The following is a 10,711-nucleotide window of genomic DNA, read 5'->3' as shown; positions in this document are numbered from 1 at the left end:
TACATGTTAAGTGTGAGCAAGATTTCAGTGTTGCAAAGGAACTGTGGTAGTTTTAGGCTGTGCCTTTAAAATGTTTCCAACCCACCCCAGAAGTGTTTGTGCTGACAGGAGTCTGTGATTGGAGAGTTTGCACTTTGACTTTGTCACATATTAGACTCACAGACAGTTAAAGGGGTGGTTATTGAGTTCCCAGGAGGTTATCCAGGCCTGCTGCAGGATCAGCCATCTTAGACCCCTTCTGTCAGATGTTTTTCCAGCACTCTTCAAACATGTTGCTCTAGTCCAGGCCACTGGTGCCAGGTTAGGAAGCGAGGCTGCTGGTAACAAAGCACTTGCAGCAGGCTGATCTGGGAAGGACAGGTTTCTTCTGCAGCTCTGTGCCAACATCCATTTGTAGATGCCCATGGAGCAGCTCTGTCAGGCTCTCTTTCTCCTGCTTTCTCCTCTGTGGGGCAGCTGATTTGCAGTTCTCTGGAACAGAAACAGCCTGGTGAGGCCAGGACATGTTTGTAAAGAGGCAGAGGAGTGCACTTCCCTTCCAATCCTTTAATCTTGCAAAACGACCTGGCAGTCCGCAGCAGGGGCTTGAGCTGCTGTGGAGGCAGAGCACCTGTCCACCCTGTGGGTGGACCATGATTTTAAGACCACATTTCAGACTAAGCCTTTTGTAAGCCTCAAGGCCATGGAGAGATACCTCCTGACCAAAAGCTGCCTGGTGGTGAATGTCACTCAACACACAGAGCCACTTGTATGACTGCCAGTTCCTGGTCATACAGCCTGGGTAGGTCAGGTCCAGGTGGGATATCCAAGTCCATCCTGCCATCTCAGTCTTTGCTTTTCCTCTGTGGATGCCCAGACCCTGGGATCCAGCAGCAATGAAGACAGACAGCACTCAGACACATCCAGGGCAACACAGGCTAGGAGTGCTGAGAGCCTAGCACAAGGAGGAGTGGGATCTGTCCTGTATGGCCAAGGGGAGCCCAGTCCTTGCAATGACCATTACAGGTGGGTCAGAAATGCAGAGCCAGAGATGTTTGACATTCATTCAGCTCCCCAAGCCTTGGGCACATGATGTACTACCACTCATCCAGTCCTGCCCTTAGAGAGTCCATGAGAGAGAGGGGAGAAATATCTGTTGCATCTAGCTGACTGTGTGTTTCTTTTCCCCTTGCTCAGCTCACTCCAGGAAGCACACTGACGTCTTTTGTAACGCTCCCAAGTCTCATGAATGGTCCCTGCCCTCTCTGCAGGGGAGGGGTCAGGAGGACGTGGGGGACTGTGGGGTCTCAGGCTGGGAGACGGCAGTCTCTGATCAGCACCATGGACAGGGACGGACCCTGTCTGCTCCTGCCTTGGCTGCCTTTGCCTTCCTCTGCCGTTCTTTGCCTCCCCGTGCCTTTCTTTGCCCCCCTCTTCCCCCTCTTCCCCCTCACCTCCCTTTCCCCACTTTTCCCCTTTTCCCCCCTTTCCCCCCTTTTCCCCCTTCCCCCTTTTTCCCCTTTTCCCCCTTCCCCCCTTCCCCCCTACCTTCTTCCCCCCTACCTTCTTCCCCCTACCTTCTTCCCCTTCCTTCTTCCCCCTTCCTTCTTCCCCCTTCCTTCTTCCCCCTTCCTTCTTCCCCCTTCCCCCTTCCCTCTTCCCCCTTCCCTCTTCCCCCTTCCCTCTTCCCCCTTCCCTCTTCCCCCTTCCCTCTTCCCCCTTCCCTCTTCCCCCTTCCCTCTTCCCCCTTCCTTCTTCCCCCTTCCCTCTTCCCCCTTCCTTCTTCCCCCTTCCTTCTTCCCCCTTCCTTCTTCCCCCTTCCTTCTTCCCCCTTCCTTCTTCCCCCTTCCTTCTTCCCCCTTCCTTCTTCCCCCTTCCTTCTTCCCCCTTCCTTCTTCCCCCTTCCCTTCCCCTTCATCTTGGTTCAGGCTTGCAGGCTGCCTCCTGGCATGGCACGACCCTGCCTTGGCGTGCCGCCTGCACAAGCCCCATTTTTGCTGTTGCTTAAGAACAAATACACAGTGCTGTGGCTCTGTACGCAGCTGCTCTGGAGCTGTGGCTTAGATCTGGGTTATTTTTTGCAGATAAATCCTCTTTTCTATCAGGTTTGACATCAGGCAATCCCTCCAGATCCCTCCTTTTTTTTTTCTCCCCCCGTCTGATTTTCCTCTTCTCTTCCCAGCCCTGTGTTCTCTTTCCTTGCATCTGTGCTCTTCCCTCTCTATGCCTCCCTCCCCTTTCCTGTCCCTATAGCCAGCTCTCTGTGGCTATAATTTCATCTGCTCACTTTCTGCTGCTCTGCATCTTCTCATTACTCTTCGTGTCTCCGCTGCCCTCAAATGTATGTATTTTACTGCTTTCCTTTGTGTGTCTCTCTTTCTCATTCCCTCTCCTTGGTGTTTCTCTGGGGTCATTTTCACAGAAAGCCCTCTTTGCCCTGGAGTTCTGCATGTTGAGGTCAGGTGTAGAATATGTGCTGGTATTTTTTTGAGGGGGGACCTTGCTGCAGCTTCTGAAGCTAGGTATCCCCTGCAGGGTACTCAACTGTTTTATGCATTGCCCCTTGACTTCCAGCTGATCTGAGGAGGAACTTCCAGGGTGGTGGAGACAGAAAGCAATCACAGGGAAGGAATTAAAGCTGCAAGCAGTCTGGGAGACAGTTGGAGTCACTGACTGATGGATGGATTGATTGGGTAGGGCTCTGATAAAAAAAGCACATTTCCACTGTCTCAGAACTGTGGTCTGTTTCTCTCCTGTTTTGTGCCCACATAGATCAACCAGCCTAGGCATGTGGCAGAACGCTGTAGAGACCTGGAGGGAAAGAAGAAGCTTGCAGAGTGTTGTAGTCAGGGCTTGTTACAGGACTCCAGTGCAAGTTTCTATCTCTGCAATCTTCTCCTCAGAGTCCAGTCTGAATGGCACAAGAATCATCCATGGCTTCCCCCTGGGAGCTTTGGAGACTCTGAGATGTCCCTGAAGTAGGTTCCCAGTACTGCTGCAGGATGTGCATTGAGCTTGGTAGAAGCTGGTACCTAGGAGACAAGAAAGGAGGCTGAGGGCTTCAGTGCTGCTTGAAAGTGCTCCAGTTTGGGATAAAGGCATCTCAGTTTCAGTGGCTGAAAATCCTTTTAATTTACAGGAGCCCAGGGAGCTCTCAGCCTGACACCACTTTGGTTGGGATTTAGCTAGGGGGCCATGGAAAATGGGATCCATGACAACACCTTAGGCTTCTGAATTTGAGTGGTGAAGAGAAGGGAAAGTCTTGACTGTCTTTCACCTTTTTTGGTGCCTTTTAAAATGGGAGCCCCTGTGGCAATGGCAAACTCATCCACAGGTAAATGGACTGCAGCATTGGAGACCAAGTAGATGGGTCTGGGAAAACAGCAGTTGTGTTCAACTTTGGTTGCTCAACAAGACCCAGCATGGCATCCAGAAGAGCTTACTACCTGTTTGGAAGAGGCAGTGGATTTAGTGTCAAGCTGGAGCTGTGGTCTGTGAAGTGACATTTCCATTTTCACTAGACAAAGTCTTGCTGGCCTGCGGTTCTTGCAGCACTTTGGGTTAATAGGAGCAGAGGCTGGCTCCACATTGTCTGAGGCTCGACATTTAGATGACAGTCGGATGGGGAGAGAGGGCAGTGGTTACAGCAGTGCTTAATGAAAAGCTGAGGGAGATGAAAGTAAAGTTTTCACTCCACTTTGGATGCTTACCATCTTACTTTGTACATTAACAAAGGCCAGGGAAGAACGATAGCCACTGGTAGCTCCCTCCCTGGCAGGCAGCTGCCATGCACATCATTTCAAGACCAAAAGCAGTCCCAGTGAGGGTGCCTGCACTAGGTATTAGTCTCATGCTGAACTCTTTTGATGGACTGCAACTCTAAGCAATTTCAATGGCTTCTTCCAGTGCAGGACACAGTGCTGTTCCACTTGCTGGGGCTGCAGGACACCTTTCTTTGCTCCTTTACAAAAAGCCTTCCTTCCTCTGCATATTTTTTTCCCTGTCACTGTTGTGTGATATTTACAAAATGCAGTTCTTGAAGTGCTCTCAGGGCTCAGCTGCCCACCCACAGCACGTGGGAGGAGGTTTCTCCTCAGAGACTCTCCTGGAGGACTCATTTGGGACTCTTCCCTGCTCCATCAGGCTCTCTGCTGCTGGCATGTCCAGTGCCTCTCTGCACCTCTCCCTCACAGGCCCCCAAATAGCTCAGCAGAGTAGCCCAGTCTCAGACTCCCTGGGTATTCCAGTTTCCATTACCTCTTCACGAGTAATGATTGCCTTGAACAGTAACCAGCCTTGGTAGTCAGCATTTCTGCAGCGCTTCAGCTTGGAAGGAGCTCAGAGAGAGCACTGCTAATTAGCTCACATCTTATCTGTCAGGTCAGTGATATCCCTGCTTGAATGACTTAGATGCCAAAGCACAAAGTGACCAACTCCACACAGGGACTTGAGCTCCTTGGATTGTAATCCTGCTCTCTTCTTCTCTCCTCTGTTGATAACAATAGAAGGTCACCTCTGTAGCTCTCCAGCCTACAGATAGTGTGTCAGGTTTTCTGCTGTTGTAAATCAGCATAGACCCACAGGGACTTCAGACCCCTACTCTGTGTGCATGGTCCTGGGAGATTGCTTAGCATAACCTGGGAATCCACCCTTGGGTGTCCTGTGTTCAGGCAGAATGATCCCAGCCTTCCATACCAGTTTCAACATGGCAGACTGGGATGATCAAAACATGAGGAGATACCTGCAGGAGCTCTGGAGGAAAGTTTAGGGTGAAGGCCTGCACATCCCAGTGTGATGGAGATTCCCAGCCACCTGGAGCAGGTGAGTGGCCAGGATGTCTTGCCCCAGCTCCTTGGAGACTCCTTCAAAGTGGCCTGTGTCCTATCACAGGGTCAACCATCTGAACCTCCCAAAGCCTAAAGGGAGAGATTGTGCTTCTCCTCAGCCACTTTCACCTTACCTCTGATTTTCCTGCCTCTTGAGCAGGGGATGGACTTTTCTTCTCACAGAATTAGGCACATATCCAGAAAGCCCCTGGGAGTCCCTGCCACATCTCCACAGTAACAGTAAGCGTTACAGCGATGCCTGCACTTTCATACTCCCCCACATCTGCAGAGCCCAATGCTGCCATACAATTGTTTCTGTCCCAGCTTCCCCATCGTGTGGGCTCCTCTGGGGCTGTGACCCAGCCGTGACAGGACTCTCTGCTGCTGGTGGGCTGGCTCGTGTTGCTGTTGGAGCAGTGCCCGCCATGGCTGGGGTGTCAAAGCCTGGCAAGGGCAAGCCGAGACCAAACTTTCCAGGGGTAGTGGAGGTGTGCAAGGCTTGGGCGGAAGTGGGGCCAGCAGAGGGCACTCCGATACCAGCACTCACCCACCGGGCCGAGCCCTCAGGTGGGGAACGAGGCCACCCCCAAAGCCCTACAGCCCTTCTCTGCTTTGCCCTGAGTGTAGGAGGCAACAGGGATCGAGAGCAGCAGCCACCAGCTGTGTTTTCTTCACTTCTGGAAGGGCAAAATGGGTGAGGGGACTGCAAGGGGAGAGATGTCCCAGGAATCTCCCTGCTGTCCGTGTCTGCTTCCGTCAGTTTGTGCCAGTCCCACCACATGGACACAGGTGGTGGATGCAGCGCATAGAGTCCAGGCTTTTCCTCTCTGAGGCAATGGGTGCAGCATGGGTGGCAGCACAGGGCAGCTGAGGGAAGGCACTGCCTTTCACTCTTTGGAAGGACTGCTGAGCCTCAGGCTCAGTAGCAAGACTTGTCTGTCCCCTTCCCCAGCTGCCTGTCCTGGGTGTCCCTGTCACTTGGATAGACCATCTCTCTCCAGCCATCTCCACTTTGCAGACAGCCAGCATGAGTGTCACCAGGACTGACTTGCAAGTGGAAGATGGTCAAGGTTGCTCCCTTGGCAGATGAGAAGGCTGCCCTTAATGGAGTAGACAGCAACCATTTCAGCACTGCTGCTCATGGCATGGGGTGGCCATGGCAATGGAGAAGGGCCTGGTGATGCCCTGATGGGTTGAGACATTCTCTGGGAGGTACCTAGTAGCAGGCTCGTGGAGGAGAGTTTTGCAAAGGCCACAGTGCAGCAAAACCTCAGAGGAGAGTTGCTGGCAAACCCTGCAGGAGGCCCAGGATCACTGCAGTGAGCCCTCTCCTGTCTCCTTAACACCTGGAAGCTCTTTGCAAACAGCTCCAGGAGTGCTGCAGGCCAGTGCAGGAGGGATTGCTTGTGCTGTGCTCACTGCAAAGTGAGCAGCATGATGCCTCACAGACATTGCTGGGCTGCAAAAGCAGGGGGGGCTTAAGTGGCCTGCTTGTTTCTTCCTGAGCTCTGGACACCTTCCCCATCACACAATAGTATGATAGCTACAGGGCAAACCAGGATTCCCTGGAACTGTTGTGCAGGGGAATGTCCCTGGCTTCTCTGCAGAGATGGCAGGAGCAGAGAACCTTCAAACGTGCTCGGAGAGCCTGAGCGCCTTGTGGTTTTGCAGCAATAAATCTGGAGCAGCTATAAATCTGGAGCAGCTGGCTGAAGTTCCTCCAGGGTTCAGAAGAAAACACATCCAGCCTGATGTGTTTTGTTTGCCCACTCACTGTGTTTCTAATTGGAGTGTTTGCAGCTCGGGAAATTGCTGCTTAGACTACAGTACCCACAGTCCTTCGCTAGCAGCTCAGCACAGCCTCTTAGGGCAAAGCAAACCCCAGCCCTCTGATCTAAGCCTTTCCTTACCTGAGCCGTGCAGGCAGCTGGAGCTCTCCAGTCAAGCCTGGCCGACCAGCAGGTGCACTCACTGAGAAAGAAAAGCCTGGTGAGATCAGTGAGTGAGAAATATGGCTGTGAGTCGCTGCTTTCTCCCACAGGCAATTTCCAGACCCTGGTCCTAGCAACCAGGGTTTCTTGAGTCTATTTCTCCTCCATTTCTCCAAGCCCCATACAGAACTTCTTCTTTTTCCCTTCCATTTTTTTTCCCCCTAAATGAACCCTGAAGTCCAGTTGGGGAGAGATCACAAGGCACAAACAACAAGCATAATGAACCACATTTAAAATGATACTTTCTCCCCCCCCCCCCCATCCCCTTGCCTTTGGAGTTTGGTTAATTTATAATCTATAAAAGTCTCTGCATAATTGTATCTTGATTAAAATGGTATAATTAGGAGCTCTGGATCTCTCTCCCCTTTCCCTAAGATTATTTCTGTCTAATTGCTTTAATCTGTGTTTTCATGCACCCACTAGAAAATCAAAGCATGCTCCCAGGAGGACACGGGTGAGAGTGAATAAAGCTGACGACTCATTAAGTGCAGCAGGGAGAGGAAACTGCATCTAAATCACCACTATATTAATGAGGTAAAATAGGGGAAAAAAATCAAAATGAATCAATAACCAAGAGATAGAGGATTCAAAAAAAACAAAAAGAGAAAACCTACAACAAAATAACCTGACACAGATCTTAATATTAATTAACAGCCTTATTGAATAGCAAATCACCTGCTGTCCAAGCCAGCTCCCCCCGTTGTTGATGGGGAGCAAAAGGTGAGAGGCCTCGAGCACAAGCCCTACGAGGAGAGGCTGAGGGAGCTGGGGTTGTTTAGCCTGGAGAAGAGGAGGCTCAGGGGAGACCTCATTGCTGTCTACAACTACCCGAAGGGAGGTTGTAGCCAGGAGGGGAATGGACTCTTCTCCCAGGCAACCAGCACCAAAACAAGAGGACACAGTCTCAAGCTGCACCAGGGGAAGTTTAGTATCATAGTATCATTCAGGGTTGGAAGGGACCACAAGGATCATCTAGTTCCAACCCCCCTGCCATGGGCAGGGACACCCCACACTAGATCAGGCTGGCCAGAGCCTCATCCAGCCTGATCTTAAACACCTCCAGGGATGGTGCCCCAACCACCTCCCTGGACAACCCATTCCAGGGCTTCACCACTCTCATGGTGAAGAACTTCCTCCTCATATCTAGCCTGAATCTCCCCACCTCCAGCTTCAAGCTTGAGGCTCAAGGTGAGGAGAAAGTTCTTCACTGAGAGAGTTGTTAGCCATTGGAATGTGCTGCCCAGGGAGGTGGTGGAGTCACCCTCCCTGGAGGTGTTCAAGAGGGGATTGGACGTGGCACTTGGTGCCATGGTTTAGTCATGGGGTCTGTGGTGACAGTTTGGACTTGATCATCTTTGAGGTCTCTTCCAATCTTGGTGATTCTGTCTGGGAATTTTAGCTCTCCACGTCTAGGGGTGTTCTGTGGAAGGGGCAACTTGTGCTGCACACAGCCCTGACAAGCATAAAGTTTTGAAGGACCTAGGTAAGAAGGATGTCAGTCCAATCCAGCCACACCTAGCCTGGACTGAAGTGGGAAATGGATCAGATTCCAGGATGATCAGCACCTGGTCTCATGCAGAAGACACTGGTTGGCTGACTGCACTGCTAGGGAGGCTTGACAAGGCCCTCAAGAGTTGATCAAGTCCATCCCATGCCCTAAGACCGGAACAACTTCACTTCTTCCTTCCAGGTGACTTTCTGTCTTACTATCAATGATGTGCAGGCTATAGACTCTCAGGTAGCCCCAGGAACCTCCAAACAAGTCCCTTATTTCCATCCAAGTGAGAAATCAGGAAAACAAGAGATTCTTGAAAGGCTTCTGGCTATGGATGTGGTTTATTAACATCTACCATAGTCTCCTGAGGAGAAGACCAAGGCAGTGCTGTCCCCTGGTATCTCATTGCAGAGCAGCCACTTGCTATTTGCCTGTCTGGGGTGCAAATTCCCACACATTGCAGTGTGGGGAGGCTGATTTTTATCCCAAATGTGACTGGCAGAATTTGTCACCAAGCTGTACACAGCAATGCTAAGCAGCCCAGGCAGGGCACTCCGCTCTGGGATCTGGAGCTTTGCGCTGTGTGGTGCAGAGGTGATCCACGGCAGGGTTGGTGATCCAGCTGCTCAGAGCATGAGTGAGCACCACGGTTTCCTCTCCAGCCATCAGTGTGACACGATGTGCTCATAACCCATCCTTTCCCTCTTCATCAGTGTGGGATGTTATGGAAATGTGCATTCAAGGGGGGTGCTGTAAAGGTCCCTAGCCAGTCGTCTTGGGCAAAAATTGGCCAGCCTCTGTCTCCACATGACCTTCACACTCATTACTGTATTCTGCTTCATTATTTTTCTTGCTGTGGATTTTGCAAAGTGAAGGCAGAAGGCATGTGAATGTGGCAAGGAAAGCCAGGAAGAGCATTCCTTGACCAAGGAATAAGAGCTGTTGTCTCAGCAGAACGCTTGTCCTAGCTGCATTCCCTGGACCCTGGCTGCAGGGCAGGGCTTGAACCTTTGCCCTGACTGAGGGAACACTTTGCCCCTGCTCCATCAAGTGAGCAAGTCAGTGCAGGGTTTGGGGCCTCTATTTAAATGCTCTGCTGGGTCACTGCTTGATAACAGGTCTTGGTTCCCCAGAGTTTCCCTGTCAGCATCCCAGGAAAGGGCAAGAGGAGGCTCGATAGTCACGTCATTGATGGTCACGTCAGCGTGGCAGCTGACAGGATAATACTGAAAGAGAGAGAAGGATCAGCTGCTTGCAGCCCTCGAGTTCAAGAAGAGCCTAATCTAATTAAGTGGAGACCACTATCAAATTACCAGCTCTCTTTTAATGTAGCCTTTTAAAGTGGTTTGGTGTATTTATAGTAGGAGAGTTAGGGAGGGAGGGCTTTTCTCTCTTGAGGTTATGCTTGTGTGTAAGGGAGAGATGTAAAATCTGATCCCAGCTAGTCTCTTCCTGTGCCTAGGAAGGAAGTGTCTGTCTGGGTTTTTTTCTGATCTTGCCCTAAGCCAGCAGCACAGGAGCTTCCTCTTGGGATTAAGCTTTCCTTAAAGTAAATGTATCTTGCACAACTATCTCAGGTCAGTCAACAGCCTTGAAAGGGCAAGAGGAGAGGCTGGCTTGCCATGGTTAGAAATCAGCAGCTGTTTGCTGCTGAACTTTGATAAGAGTGGGATGGACCTGTCAGCAGTGGTTAGAGAGTGCCTTGAGAGGCTCCCGCAGCCTGGCCTGAGTTGCTGTCGGTGGAGTGCCCCCAATTTTTCTTGCCTTGATTAGTGTCTCTGGCAGCCTGCAGCCCTCTCTGCTACCCTCTCCGTAATTCCATCTCTAGGGGAGCTCCTGTGTGGCAGGATCTGTGTCAAATGACCCCTCCCATGATCACAGGAGGGATGAGGTGGGAAACGCTTGTTAGGAGCTGTTTCCATGCCTAACAGCAGCCATAATCCTTAGCCCTTTATCTAAAGCTTTTACAAATGTCAGTTCATTAACCTCTCACAAGCACCCTCTGAGGTGAGGATTATTATCCACAGGATTGGACAGATGGGGGAAGCTGAGATGTGGAGCGCCCAGCCTGAGGCTGTGGGACAAGGCACTCGGTGCCACCAGGTCCTCCCTTGTGCTCCAAAAACTTGTCTCTCCTCTCCTGGTGAGGAGTGGGCTGCTTTCTTGGGGTCATCCTGCCTCTGACAAGAAGAGGTGTTCTTGGCAATGTTTGCTGTTCTCCTCTGACTCTGAAAGAGCCTTTCAAGAAGAGCTGGAGCCTCTGTACAACTACAGCCTGTCACCACAGGAGAGTTTGACCTGCATCACACAGAGACCATGGCACTGCCTTTTCTCCAGGTGATGAGACCCCCCTAGCGTGTTTCTGTGTCTGTCAGGTCATTGCTTGTAAGCACAGAGGAAAAAGGAGGGAGGAGAGAGAG

The sequence above is a fragment of the Melanerpes formicivorus genome, unplaced genomic scaffold (assembly GCF_026170545.1).
Source record: "Melanerpes formicivorus ecotype bairdi unplaced genomic scaffold, bMelFor1.0.p_v2 SCAF_8, whole genome shotgun sequence".
NCBI lineage: Eukaryota > Metazoa > Chordata > Aves > Piciformes > Picidae > Melanerpes > Melanerpes formicivorus.
Note: the sequence above shows the minus strand (reverse complement) of the source record.